The sequence below is a fragment of the Sorex araneus genome, chromosome X (genome assembly GCF_027595985.1).
Source record: "Sorex araneus isolate mSorAra2 chromosome X, mSorAra2.pri, whole genome shotgun sequence".
Lineage (NCBI taxonomy): Eukaryota > Metazoa > Chordata > Mammalia > Eulipotyphla > Soricidae > Sorex > Sorex araneus.
Window position 1 is genome coordinate 59,343,196 of NC_073313.1, and position 16,107 is coordinate 59,359,302.

Consider the following 16,107-nt stretch of genomic DNA (forward strand, 5'->3'; position numbering starts at 1 on the left):
TTTGACCCAGCAATACCACTTCTGGGAATATATCCTGGAGATGCAAAAAAGTATAATCGAAATGACATCTGCACTCATATGTTCATTGCAGCACTGTTTGCAATAGACAGAATCTGGAAAAAAACCGAGTGACCGAGAACAGATGACTGGTTAAAGAAACGGGTACATCTACACAATGGAATACTATGCAGCTGTTAGAAAAGATGAAGTCATGAAATTTGCATATAGGTGTATCAACATGGAAAGTATCATGTTAAATGAAATGAGTCAGAAGGAAAGGGACAGACATAGAAATATTGCATTCATTTGTGGAATATAAAGTAACAGAATGGGAGACTAACACCCAAGAAAAGTAGAGATAAGTACCAGAAATATTACTCCATAGCTTAGACACCAGCCTCACATGCTGGGGGAAAAGGCAGCTCAGATTGAGAAGGAACCATCAAGTAAAGGGTACTAGGAGGGCCAGCTCAGGATGGGAGATGCAGGCTGAAAGTAGACTATAGACCGAACATGATGGCTACCTAATACCTCTATTGCAAACCACAGCACTCTTAAGGTCAAGTTTTTTGAAAATAGCTTTTTTCTCTCCTGATCTCCTTTTTTTAAATCACCATAAGATACACATTAAACAAGTGGCACAAATGCTGGCCGACTTTGACTACGAGTGTGGAAAGGTCGGACTGCAGCTTAATCTCACCAAAACGATGTTTATGAAAAACTAACTAGTCCCTGAAGCTCCATTTGCTCTCAATGGAACGAACATCTCCAAATGCAGCAGCTATGTGTACCTGGGTCGAGAAATCAACATGAGGAATGACTTGGTGCCAGAACTGCGCAGGAGGAAGAGAGCAGCGTGGAATGCCTTCAAGAGCATCAAAGTGGTTAAGAGGATGAAGAATCTCTGGCTCTGGGCACATCTTTTTGAGTCCACTGTTCTTCCTGTACTAACATATGCCTCAGAGACTTGGGCCCTATGAAAACAGGATGTGAACACTATTCGGGTATCCCAAAGAGGAAATGAAAGAGCAATGCTAGGAGTATCACGTTTCACTCAAGTGAGAGAAGGAATCCGGAGTTCCGACCTCCATCGATGGTCAAGAATCAGGGACGCTGTCTCGTTTGCCAAGGTGTCAAAAATCAGATGGGCCGGACACATAATTCGATTCAGAGATGACCACTGGACTAGAGCTGTTACCATCTGGATTCCACGGGACGTCAAAAGAATGTTTGGCCGCCCACCAACGAGATGGTCAGACTTCTTCGTCAAAACCCTTAATGGTTTAAGGGTCTTCCTGTGCCTGGAGCAAGCAGATATCATTGGGCTACACTAGCACATGACAGGAACAAATGGAGACATTACTGGAGCAAATTGAGGATCAACGGGATGACAAGTGATACCATAAGATACACAGCTGCTACACCCAAGAACAGTAGGTACAAGGGCCAGGGGGATTTCCCCACAGCTGGAAGGCTGCTGCATGAGCAGAGGGGAGAAAGCAGATGGAATAGAGAAGGGATCACTAAGAAAATGATGGCTGGAGGAACAAGTTGGGATGGGAGATGCATGCCGAAAGTAGATAATGGACCAAACATGATGACCTCTCCGTGTCTGTGTTGCAAGCCATAATGCCCAAAAGTAGAGAGAGAGTATGGGGAATATTGTCTGCCATAGAGGCAGGGGGAGGGTGGGAAAGGGAGGGTATATCTGGGATATGGGTGGTGGGGAATGTGCACTGGTGGAGGGATGGGTGTTTGATCATTGTGAGATTGTAACCCAAACATGAAAGCTTGTAACTATCTCACGGTGATTCAATAAAATTTAAGAAAATACACATCTGCAAAGTTGTTTATGATTGGGTTTCACTCATACAATGTTCCATCACCTGTCCCTTTACCAGTGTACATTTCCCATTCAGGTACACTTCCCACACTTTCTAAAGATACACAGTGTAGTAGCTACTATATACTGAATGTTTATTGACTGTTGGATATGGTGGCATCCCAATAGTCTCCCAGTTTTCCACACACCCACTTGCCAGCCTGCCCCTACGGCAGACACTTTTCACTTTTTATTCTTTCTCTCTCTCCCCCCTCTATCTTTCTCATTTGGGGCATTATGGTTTGCAAAACAAATACTCAAAAATTATTATGTTTGTCCCTTTACCTACTTTCAGCACTCAGAGTGATCATTTCTAGTTATCATTGTCATAATGATGACAATGACAATATCATTGTCCCTTTTCTGATAGACTCTCTTTACTGGAAAACTCCTTCCTGACAGGAAGGAAGTAGAAAAGATGGATGAAATGGACCAGATAGAACTAGAGGATGTTGATTCATGTGAGAAAAGATGCACCATTACAATGGGGGAAGCTATGAGAATTATGAGTGTCACCGTAGGGGTGGTGTCAGATCTCCCAATGGGGCCAGTGAAAAACACACTTCTCACATTTTATATGCATTAGTAAATGAATGAATATGCTTGCTATCTTAAAATGCTTTGCTTTAATACTCAATTATACTAGCCTTTTAAAAGGGTATCACTGTATCACTGTCATTCCGTTTTTTGTCAATTTACTCAAGCGGGCACCAGCAATGTCTCTATTACACTCAGACCTGAGATTTAAGCAGCTTCTCCTTAACTCATCTTTCTCAACGATTGGAGGCTCTTTCAGGGTCAGGAAAATGAGATCTATTGTTACTATTTTGGCATATCGAATATGCCACGGGTAGCTTGCAAGGCTCTGCCGTGCGGGCGAGATACTCTCAGTAGCTTGCTGGGTTCTCTGAGAGGTATGTATATATCTGTTATTGTATTTGGGATATGAATACGCCAAGGGGAGCTTGCCAGGCTCTCCCGAGCAGGCAATAGACTCTTGATAGCTTGTCAGGTTCTCCAGGAAAGAGAACTAGGCTATTAGATGTCAACCAACCAGGGACTATAAAATCATCCCCAGGCTATAAAACCAACCGGGAGCTTGGTTTTACAGTTTCTGGATGTTAGCCATTGATGGAATTACACAGCGCTCAGGGCAACTTCTGGGTGTGACTGCCTAGCTACTGGAAAATGGGGGATCTGGGTGGAAGAGGCCCAGTCCCGATCTGAGCAGCCTTGGAGATCTCGGCCCCAGGTCCTGTACACCTGGGTTCCTCTGCCTGTTCTTTTATGCATGAGGCTAGTCCGAACGTGTGAAGACTGGCCTTGAGCATGGCTGTGGCTGGCTTCTGGAGGTCTTCAACTGTCAAGGCTCTGCTCGGGGCAGGGAAGGAAGCGCAACCCGTCCCCTCTGAAGGGCCCCAGTGAAGACAGCCAGGCGCAGGGCAAGAGACTGTCTGCTCTCTTCCAGGAGTCTCTGGATGTTGGCCGTTGATGGGATCACATGGTATCGGAGACAGTTTCTGGGTGTGACTGCCTAGCTACTGGAAAATGGGGGATCTGGGTGGAAGAGGCCCAGCCCCAATCCGAGCAGGGATAAATTTAAATAAATTTAAAGGGGTAAATTTAAATAATCTTAAATATAAAAATCTTTGTCGTGTATTATTACTTCAGTGTGTAAGACAAAGTTTAATACCCGTAAAAATTTCAAGCAAAATTGTCCCTGACATTTGTTGGGGCATACCCATTCATTGATTTTTGCCAGGTCTGTGGAACTAGCTAGATTGACAACTTCAGTATATGTATTGACTGCAGTATATGAACTTTAATGGTTAAGTTATAAAATTAAAAATTCTGTATTTTGCTGGCAAAGAACTCAATTTATAGAGAAGTGTTGGTCTGTATAGTAATTTCTTTTCATTGGGATTCTTTGTGATGCCTCTACATTTATTCTATTGCCTCTACTCTTATTTTATAGCATGATATATAATTTAGTTTGTTGTTTCAATGATAGGAAAGATACCTTTCTAAAGAACAGCTTTATCATATCATGCTTCTCCTGTAGAATTGCTCTCCCTTGTGCTGTGCCATTTTTAGCATATATCTATATCTACATCAACTCACACTAGTTACATTTTTTTCTTGTGCCATGATTAGTCTCAATTGTGACTTATGGTGCAGCATTACTTGGTAACTAGTGACAAGACCTTTAAATGGAGAAGTAATTTGTATGTGAAAATATGAAGGTATTTTTAATGTATGTTACATGTATAAACTATTCTCTAAAGTAATTGTAATTCAGTGTGGGTAACATAAAAATTATAGTGAATAGTTTTAATTGTATATTTAAGTCATGTTCACAAGCTTAAATCCAGATATCAGAATGTAAGCAATTACAGAAAATTATGAATGTATTAATTTCTCCCTGGGCTGGAGCGATAGCACAGTGGTAGGGCATTTGCCTTGCATGCAGCCAACCCAGGTTCAATTCCCCTGCCCCTCTCGGAGAGCCCAGCAAGCTACCGAGAGTTTCTCGCCCGCATGGCAGAGCCTGGCAAGCTATCTGTGGCGTATTCGATATGCCAAAAACAGTAACAAAAATTCTCACAATGGAGACGTTACTGGTGCCCCTGAGAGCAAATTGATGAGTGACGGGATGACAGTGATACAGTGATACAGTGATTAATTTCTCCCTATTATACTGACTACACAGTTAGGACATAGATCACTAAAGGCTGACTTTGCACCATGATATTATCTGAAAAATAGATTTTCTTGCTTCTATAACATCAGCAAGCCATGATGACCACAAATCGCTGTATGATTGGACCACTTCTCGTCCACTACCTTTTTCTGCTTTTACTGATTCCTCCAGGAGATATCAAAAAACCAAAATTCCAAGATAAGAGTAAGAATGTTTTTGAGTGCACAACCCCACCATCTTTTCAGGTAGCTAGTACCTGGGAAACCTGTTTTTCTCTCATCTATCTCTTGAATATTAGCTTGCAAGCTGCAAGCAGGGAGAACTTAAAGTCCATAATACTGTTTAAACGATGTTAGAATAAATAGCCTTTTAAAGAAATGGCCTTTTAGACTTTAGTTACTGTTCAAAGAAAGTGTTTGAGTTTCACATGACAACAGAATATAAGAGCTATAGTCTTCCAATTAGTGTTTTCAAGTGTCAAATATGATTGTTTTCAGGCCATCTCTTGCAGTTCTCAGGGATTACTCCTGGCTCTGCACTCAGGGATCACTCCTGGTGGTGCTCAGGAACCATAAATGGTACCAGGGATCAAAATGGAGTTATCTGTGTGCAAGCCAAGTGCCCTACTCACTACTTTCTCTCTGGCCCTCAAATGGGAGTTTATTTTATTTATATTTTGTAGAAGACATATATCACACAAGCTCAGGAGAAAATTGAAGTTTTGCTTTTGCCTTAGGGGCAAGTGTTTCATAAAATTTAGATTCAAAAACATATAATATTATGCAGCTCCAACAAAGAACAAACTCATGCAGTTTGTAGCAACATAGATGGAACTAGAGGGGATTGTGCAGAGCAAAGTCAGCCAGAAGGATAAGAATAGACACAGAGAAGGTACAGGTATTGGAGCATTGACTGAGACCCAATCATGAAGAACTTTGTAACTGTGTGTCTCATGGGGATTGAACAAAAAATTAAAAATAAGAATAGACACGGAATGATCTCTCTCATCTATGAGACTTAAAGATAACATAGCCAGGTAGCAACAAATGTCTAAAAGCAACATAATGGTAGAACTGTTCCATGTAATTGAGTTCAGGGAGTTTGAGAGGAGAGATAGAGGGGTCCTCCGGAGAAGGACATGGGTACACTCGTGATAGGTGTGATGTTGGAATTATGTGCAGGAGAAACCATGATTAATAATATTGCAAACCACAGAATATCAGTAAATACAAAATTTAGAAAACATTAAAAAATGCAAAAGTGATACCAAAAATTTAAAAACTAAAGTAATTAATTTCCATATATCAATAGTTACTCAAATTTGTGAATGGTATAAACTCCACAATCAAAATGCATAGTTACTATATGATTTAATAGGCATGATCCATCTCTATTATGTATACAAAAATTTCATGTCAAGTATTAAGACAAAAATAAATTTATATTGAATTACTATAGTAAGATATGCAAATACAATAACAGATAATGTGACAGGAATGTTTGTATTGGATAAAGAAGATATGGCACATGAATTCAATGGAATAATTGCTGGAGTAATAGCACAGCGGGTAGGGCGTTCGCCTTGCACACGGCCGACCCGGGTTCAATTCCTCCGCCCCTCTCGAAGAGCCCGGCAAGCTACCGAGAGTATCTGGCAAGCTACTTGTGGCATATTCGATATGCCAAAAACAGTAACAACAAGTATCACAATGGAGACATTATTGGTGCCTACTCGAGCAAATCAATGAGCAACAGGATGGCAGTGATTCAATGGAATGTTACTCAGCTATTCAAAAATATGATGGATGGAACTTTACATGATTAAGGGAAGCAAAATAAGTCAAGGAAATGCATGATAATTATTTCACTCATGTGTAGAATTTAATAAACACCCCCAAAAAACTAACTGGAAAACATAACCACTGAAAACAGACTCCATGAAAATTTTGGTAGTTACCAGAAAGAAAATGAAAGGGCGTGTGAAGTAAAAGTGTACAGGAGCGCATTTTGACAGTGATGCCCCGGAACTTTTCTTGGGACATTATGAACTACAAACTTACAAAAGGAGGAAACTATACTACCAAACTGTTAGTATAGTTTATATTAGACTATTAAATAGTATTATAGTAAACCAATGGTAAATCCATAAAATGGTACTGACAAAATGTCCAAGGGCCAAATCTCTGACTCACCACAATGTAGCATGAGAGCACCACATCTAGCGTGAAACCCCCGGTATGCTGCAAGCAAGTATGCAAGTTCCTTCACACTACAACCAAGTGTGTGAGCACTGTAACCAAGAGTGGGGCCCCCAAGTGCACTATAACCAAGTTTGTTGCACTACAACAAAGTTTATTACACTGGTGTCTGCACCAAAGTGTGTAAGTATAACAAGTCTGCAAACATAGCAACCCAGTGTGCAGCCTTTAGAAGACTGCAACCAACCATGAATACTGCAATCCAATGTGCGACCCCCAGCACACTGCAACCAAGTGGGAAACCACTGCATCCTAGTGTTTGCGCATCAGTGCATGGCCTCTCACCTGAAAGAAACTACAAACGAGCTTGTGAGCACTGCATTACTGTAACAAAGTATGTGGTCCCTGCTAGCATACCTCAACCAAGTGTGTCAACATCCCTCCCAGTAGGTGATCCTAACAACAGGCAAATGTTTGAGCACTACAACAGATGTCACCCTTGATATGCTGCAGCCAACTGTATGAGGAGGACAGCTAAGTATGAGATCACCACAACCAAGAGTAAAACCCAAATGTGCCAGAACTGAGTTGTGAAGCCTGACACCATGTAACCAAATGTGTGAAGACGATAACCAAATTTTTAACCATAGTACAAAGCAAGATAGTTTTTTTAATTAATAGTTTATTTTTAATTAGTGAGTCAACCTGAGGGTACAGTTACAGATTTATACATTTTTGTGCTCATGTTTCTCCCTTACAAAGTTCGATAACCCATCCCTTCACCAGTGCCCATTCTCCACCACCAGTAAACCCAACATCCCTCCCCCACTCCCCAGTCCCATCTCCCCCCACCCCACACTGCCACTATGGCAGGGTATTCCCTTTAGTTTTCTCTCTCTGATTAGGTGTTGTGGTTTGCAATAAAGGTGTTGAGTGGCCATTGTGTTCAGTCTCTAGTCTATATTCGGCCTGCATCATCTTTCCCCCACATGACCTCCAACCACATTTTACTTGGTGTTCCCTTCTCTGAGTTGCCCAGAATGAGAGACCAGCCTCCAAGCCATGGAGACAACCTCCTGGTACTTATTTCTACTATTCTTGGGTGTTAGTCTTAAAGTCTATTATTCTATATTCCACAGATGAGTGCAATCTTTCTATGTCTGTCTCTCTCTTTCTGACTCATTTCATTTAGCATGATACTTTCCATGCTGATCCACTTATATGCAAACGTCATGACCTCATTCTTTCTAACAGCTGCATAGTATTCCACTGTATAGATGTACCTGAGTTTCTTCGACCAGTCATCTGTTCTAGGGTACTCGGGTTTTTTCCAGATTCTGGCTATTGTAAACAGTGCTGCGATGAACATATAAGTGCAGATGTCATTTCGACTATACTTTTTGGCTTTTCTGGGATATATTCCCAGTAGTGGTATTGCTGGGTCAAATGGGAGTCAACCTCTAGTTTTTTGAGAATCGTCCATATTGTTTTCCAAAAGGGCTGAACTAGCCGGCATTCCCACCAGCAGTGTAGAAGGGTCCCTTTCTCCCCACATCCTCTCCAATAGCGGTTGCTTTTGTTCTTTTGGATGTGTGCTAGCCTCTGTGGTGTGAGGTGGTATCTCGTGGTTGTTTTGATCTGCATCTCTCTGATGATTAGTGATGTAGAGCACTTTTTCATGTGCCTTTTGGCCATTCGTATCTCTTCCTTGGTAAAGTTTCTGTTCATTTCTTCGCCCCATTTTTTGATGGGGTTGGATGTTTTCTTCTTGTAGAGTTCAACCAGTGCTTTATATACCCTTGATATCAACCCCTTATCTGATGGGTATTGTGTAAATATCCTTTCCCATTCTGTAGATAGTCTTTGTATTCTGGTCACTGTATCTTTTGCGGTGCAGAAGCTTTTTAGTTTAATGTAGTCCCATTTGTTGATCTCTGTTTTTACTAGATTTCAAAGCAAGATAGTTTTAAAAACTAGGAAACAAGAAAGAGATGGTGGGGGGAGGAAAAATGCATGCCCTAGAGGCGGGGGTTAGGGGCAGTAAGGAAACTGGGGACATTAGTGATGGAAAATGTACACTGGTGAAAATATGGCTGTTGGAACATGCTATAACTGAAATACAATCGTTAACAGCTTTTAACGGTTTATCTCACTGTGATTCAATTAAAAAATAAATGTAAATATAACAATTAAAACAGGAAACAAATTGCAAGTATGGCAACCAAGTGTGTGACCTCCAGTGTATCACAATTAACTGTGTAAACACCACAACCAAGTGCCCAGTGCACTGCAACTAAGTGTACAAACATGGTGTCCAAATGTGCCACCCCATCACACCACAGATATGATCACAAGCACCTTGGCCAATTATGTCATCCCCAACACAACATAACCAAGTACATACACACCAAAACCCATTGCGTGACCCACAGTGCACAGCATCGTGTGTGACCACAGTGCAGACTGAGTATTGCAGCAAAGTGTGCAAATCCTGGTGCACCGCAATCAAATAAGTTATCGCTGCAAATGAACATGCTGTCCCCAGCATAATGCAACCAATTGCAAGATCACTACAAGCAGTATCTATCCTGCAGCACAGTTCAGCAGTGTCTATCCCGCAGCAACCAAATGGACAACTTTCTTTTTTTTTTTGCTTTTTGGGTCACACCTGGCAATGCACAGGGGTTACTCCTGGCTCTGCACTCAGGAATCACCCCTGGCGGTGCTCAGAGGACCATATGGGATGCTGGGAATAGAACCCGGGTCGGCCGCATGCAAGGCAAACGCCTTACCCGCTGTGCTATCGCTCCAGCCCCCCAAATGGACAACTTTCTATGCACCAAAATCAAGGCTATGAGCACAACAACAATCACCATGAACTATAAACCTGTGTGTAAGCACCACCAGATATGCAAACAACAAAACTAACTGTACAAGCCCCAGTATACCACAGTCAAATTCACTGACCTATCATGCAAGTGAGTGACCCGATATGTATCATTTGTATCACTTGTCGTCCCGTTGATCTTCAATTTGCTTGAGCGGGCGCCAGTAACGACTCTGTTTGTCCCTGTTGTGTGCTAGTGCAGCCCAATGATATCTGCTTGCTTCAGGAACAGGAAGAGCCTCAAATCGTTCATTCAGGGTTTTGACGAAGAAATCTGACCATCTAGTTGGTGGGCGGCCACAAGGTCTTCTGACGTCCCGTGGAATCCAGTCAGTAACAGCTCTAGTCCAGCGGTCATCTCTGAATTGCATTACATGACCAGCCATCTGATTTTTGATGCCTTGGCAAATGAGACAGTGTCCCTGATTCTTGACCATCGACGGAGGTCAGAACTCCGGATTCCTTCTCTCACTTGAGTGAGACATGATATTCCCAGCATAGCTCTTTCTATTCCTCTTTGGGATACCCTAATAGCATTCTCATCCTGTTTGTATAGGGCCCAGGTCTCTGAGGCATATGTTAGTGCAGGAAGAACGGTGGAATCGAAAAGATGTGCCCAGAGTCGGAGTTTCTTCATTCTCTTAACCACTTCTTCGATGCTCTTGAAGGCGTTCCACGCTGCTCTCTTTCTCCTGCGCAGTTCTGGCGCCAAGTCGTTCCTCATGTTGATTTCTTGACCCAGGTACACATAGCTTCTGCATTTGGAGATGTTCGTTCCATTGAGAGCAAATGGAGCTTCAGTGACTAGTTCGTTTTTCATGAACATCATCTTGTTGAGATTTAGCTGCAATCCGACCTTTCCACACTCGTGGTCGAAGTCAGCCAGCATTTGTGCCACTTGGCTGGATCCACTACCCAGCCACCGCCATGCTCCAGGCCGCTCTCCGGACACATGGGCCGAACCTCACGCACGAGTGAAGCCCTGCAAAACCAGGTAAGCAGAACTTTGCGACCTTGAACTCTAGGTTCAACAAGACCTGGAAACAAGATCCTCTGTCTGCTTCCTCCAATCTCCAGCATCTGAGGGAGGGGTCAAACCCAGACGCCCCACCCTACCCAAGCCAGATAAATACCTCACTGGCCTACCTCCACTACATCCACTACCCAGACCCGATATGTAGTGAAACCAAATGTAAATTATTCAATCCAGCTGCAAGCACATGACTGAGCGTGTGTTCCCATTGTGACACCATCAGTATGCAACATTAGTCACACCACAACCAAGTGTGTGAACACTGCAACTTTGAGACCTTAGTGCACTTCAGTCAAGTGTGTGAGCACCACAACCCAGTGTGACACCCAGCATATGTCAACCAATATTATGAGTATGGCAATCAAGTGTGTGTGTCCCAACATACAAAAATCCAGTACACAAACACCACATGTGTGCAAACCTGGACTCACCACAACCAAATGTGCAAGGACTCTGAATATGTGCTAGCACAACCAAGTATGTGGCTCCTGGTACACAACTTTGCAAATAGACAAGTTCACAAATCTTCAATCGACTACACAACCAATGGTATATTTCAATCAACTCTGTGAGCACTGCAACCCATAATACAACCCCTTGTGAAGCAAGGACCAAAACTAAGTGTGAAAGCAAAGCAACCAAATGTGCAAATCCAGTGCACAGCAACCAAATGTTTCAACATAGCAACCAAGATGAGTCATGGCATATCCCAACCAAGTATGCTATCCCAGCACACTTCAGTAAAGTGTGCTGGGATAGCATATGACCACTGAACAACACCTACCAAGTATGCAACCCTCCAACACACACTACAACAATTTTTTTAAATAGTCTATAGGTGTATGCTACCTTTGGTCTTCTTGCATTTTGCAACTTGCCCACAGGTCTTTCTGATTACTTTGATTGATTGGTACTCCTTTTGTAACTGTTTGTTTTCCATTAAGAATTTTTAATGGTATCTATATTGAAAATATATATCCACTAAATTAAATGTTTAACATTATTTTCACAATTATTTAAAACAGTATGAACAAAGTTATTTCTACAGTATTTTAGAAAATTGGCATTATAAAATGCATTTTTCTTCTACAGAAAGATGGCACAGAACTCTAGGACAGTAATCTCTCTCAATGCCAATGATCTAAATGCACCAATTAAGAGACACAGAATGGCAAAATGGATTAGAAAACTGAACCTAACAGTTTTTTTCTGCAAGAAAAACATTTGGGTAGTCAGAGAAAATATAGACTCAATATCAATTCTTCAAGCAAACAACTCTTGCAAAAGGCCAGGGTGGCTCTACTAATATCAGAAAACATAGAATTCGGGAGGAGAGGGTTATATAAGAGACTGAGGGAGTTATTTCCTAATGTTCAAGATATATGTACATCAGTAAGAAATTATACTCCTAAACATATATGTGCAAATGAAGGACTAGCAAAATATTTCAAACAGCCTCTGGGGGCCAGAGTCATAATACAGGGGGCAGGGTGCTTGCCTTGCACGTGGCTGACTCAGGTTCAATCCCTGACATCCGCTATAGTTCTGGGAGCACTGCTAGGAGTTACTCTTGAGTGCAGAGCAAGGAGTAACCCCTGAGCATTTCCAGATGTGCCCTCCTCAAAAATCAAACTAATAGACTTCAAGGAGGACATTGATAGCAACACAATAGTACTTGAAGACTTAAACACGACTCTGTCACCTCTTGATAGATCAATCAGACAAAAACTCAGCAAGGATATTCTGGCTTTGAAGAAAGAAATGGGAGATATAGGATTAATAGATATATAGGGCTTTTCATCACACAAAAACACTGTCTTCTCTGATACACATGGGACATTCTCCAAGATGACCACATGCTGGGCCACAAAACATACCTCGATAAAATTAAGAAGATAGCAATCATATTAACTAACTATTCAAGTGCACTGAAAATAGGAGTTAATCACACACGAAAATGGAGAATCAAATCAAACACCTAGAAATTAAAATTAAACAGAAAGCTACTGAACAACTGGTGAGTCAGACAAGAAATCAAGATTTCTGAAAACAAATGTGAATGAGCATAGGAGCTACTAGAGTTTGTGGGACACAACAAAAGCAGCATTAAGAGGAAAGTTTATAGCTTTACAAGCATTCATCAGAAAGGATGAAAGGACCCAAATAAATAACATGACAGCACAGCTTAAAAAGTTAGAAAATGACCAACAAAAGAACCTCAAAGCAGGCACAGGAAGGAAATAATAAAACTTAGAGCAGAGGGCCAAAGAGATAGTACAGTGGGTAAGGCACTTGCTTTTCACTTGGCTGACGTGATTTCTATCCCTGACATTCTATATGTCCCCTGAGCACTGCCAGGATTGATCTCTGAGCACAGATCCAGAGCGCCATCAGGCATCAGGTGTGGCACCAAAATAAACAAAAAACTTAGAGCAGAAACCAATGAATTGGAATGCAAAAAAAAATTTAAAAAGTTAATGAAATCAAAAGCGGGTTCTTTGAAAAAATAAACAGGATCAATAATAATCAATAAAAATCAATAGCAAGACTCACAAAGAAAAAGAATGATAGAATCCTAATAAGTCAAATCAGAAATAAAGGGGAGGGAATGTCACAACAGATACCACAGAAATCGAAGGATCATTAAGTATTACTTTGAAAATCTATATTCCATAAAATGAGAGAACCTAGATGAAATGGATAAATTCTTGGATTCCTATAACCTCCCAAGGCTAAATCAAGAAGATATGGAACTCCTGAACAGACCTATCACTATTGAAGAAATCAGAATGGTACTCAAAAATCTCGCCCTGAACATAAATCCAGACGCAGATGGATTCAGTACTGAGTTCTTTCAAACCTTTACAGAAGACCTACAGCCAATACTTTTCTGGCTCTTTCAGGAAATCAAAGAAACAGAAACATTCCAGAACAGTTTGTTTTCTTTTCTTTTCCCCTCTACTCTTTTCTATTACAGCACCATGATTTACCAAGCTATTCATAATTGAGTTTTAGACATACAATACCACAGCACCGATCCCACCAGCATTGTGTATTCCCCTCCACTAATGTTCCCAGGTTCCTTCCCATATCTCTCCCCTCCAGCCTGCCCTCTTGACAAGCACCTTTCTAAATTGGGTTGTTAAAGTTTGTATCTCTTGATTTCAGTCTTGCTGACTCTCTGCAGTTTGGATGTTTGGCTCTATCATTTCCTAACACCACCTTTGTATCTTAACCCCCTGACCTGCCCATTACTTCTCATCTGTCTCTTTTTTTTAATAAAAGTAAAATTTTTTATTTGATCCCCAAAGCATAGTGAACTTAGGCATGGTAGAGTTAGAGGTGCATACTTTTATTTTATTTTATTTTATTTTATTTTTTTAAATTTATTTTATTGAATCACCAAGTGGAAAGTTACAAAGTTCTCAGGCTTATATCTCAGTTACACAATGCTCAAACACCCATCCCTTCACCAGTGCCCATATTCCACCACCAATAAAAACAAAAACAAAAGCAAAAACAAAACAAACAAACAAAAAAAAACAGTATACATCCCACCCCTCACCCCCCAACCCACCCCGTACGTGAGTGATAATTTCACTTCCTTTTCTCTTTACCTTGATTACATTCCAGATTTCAACACATAACTCACTATTGTTGTTAGAGTTTCAAAACAGACTCACTATTTTTGTTGGAATTTATCCCCTAAGAATACTAAATATTAACAGGGAAATATTTGATAATAAGTTTTCCACTGATGAGAATGAAGGATAAAATGTCACGCGGTCGCTACTGCGGTTTGCAATTTCTGTATTATAGTAATTAAGTCCGCAAAGATTTAAGTTTGAAAATGAATCATTTCCCTTCCTGAAACAGCATGTAGCCAAAGTTAGTTCACAGTCTCCATACATGGGTGCAAGCACTTGCTGGAACCCCAATTCCTAAAGCTGTCTCTGGTTCCCGCTCGTTCCACATCCACCGGCTCTGCAGAGGCATGGGCACCCGGGCCGAAAACCCGGCTGGCCGGAGCCGAGCACGGGCCCCGGCTGGGGCTGGTCCTGTATCCCGCGGCTGTTTCAAGTTCAAAGCACACATTTTTTTCATCTGTCTCTTATCCCTATCCTGTAAAAAATTCAAGGGTGATGTGTGTTCACAGCCTCTCGGGATGGCTTGCCCTCTCTTGCCACCCGCATTCAGTGCTCTTGAGTCACGGTGTATGGACTGGATCTGGACGGCTGTTGGAGATGGGCAGGCGAAAAAAGAACAAGGACCAAGCTGGTTGCTGATTAGTTGCCATTTATTCAATCTCTCATCTCTTCTGCTCTCTCCAACCCTCTCTCTGTGTATCTCTGTTGAACCACACAATTCTTTCTTCCTGCTGTATCTGTCTCCTCTCTCCCTGCTGTCTGTCTCTCTATCTCTGACTCTTTCTCTGTAGTCTCTACTCTGGTTTCTTCCGATCTCTCTTCCAATCTCTCTCTCTGGAGCCCTTCTGCTTTTCTTTCTAGAGAGCCTCACTCGCTCTCACTTCTGACTCTGACTGACTTCTGACTCTTACTCTGACTTCTGACTCTGACTTCTGATTCTGATTCTGACTTCTGACTCACTTTGTGCTCTGCTTCTGTGTGTGCCGCTGTGCTCTCTTCTGTCTCTGACCCCTATTTCTCTTACAGTCTTAGTTTATATAGCAATCACATAGGGTGGTGACACAAAGGTGGTTTGAACATTAACGAATCAGCAAAGAGGGGTAAGATCACTCTTCCAAGAGATCAATTCAAGGACAAAATCTCATCTAAGAGATTACTCCAGATTACTAGGAGATCCAATCAAGGGTGGGATTCCTGCGAGGGTGTGTCGCTTTCTCTTTCCTAAGCTAGTAATCCACTTAAATAGTTGTAGCAAATCTATTTCTACTATTTCTAGCAATGTAATTCTGTATGAGCACAGTAAGAAACATATGAAACTTAAAGTTTGGTTCTTCCTGAGGAGATCTCACTCTATATTTCAGACCACGGTCCTCAGGCCAGGTTAGTCTTCCTAACCCCATCAGGGTCCTAGTCTCGTCATTACTTTTGGATAATGACAGAATTTGTCCATGATCATGCCCCCAACTTATAGTTGAGTATTGTGACACTTTGGTCTGGCCCATTTTGATGCCAGGGTAGCTCACAGCTTGCCCTGGGTCCATTCAGTCCCTTGTCTGGACCCTGCCTTTGGGGTGCTAGAAACTAAGAGCAACTGAGTCGAGAAAGCAGATGCCCAGGTGTAAATATTATTCAGAGTCAATCAACTGTCAGGTTAGAAGAGCATAATATTAACTGTCTTTCTGTGTCCATACAGAAAGGACATTGCTTTAAGGTGTACTAAGTTCCCTGCAGTAAGGCTGAAAGGACAACCCCAATGTTA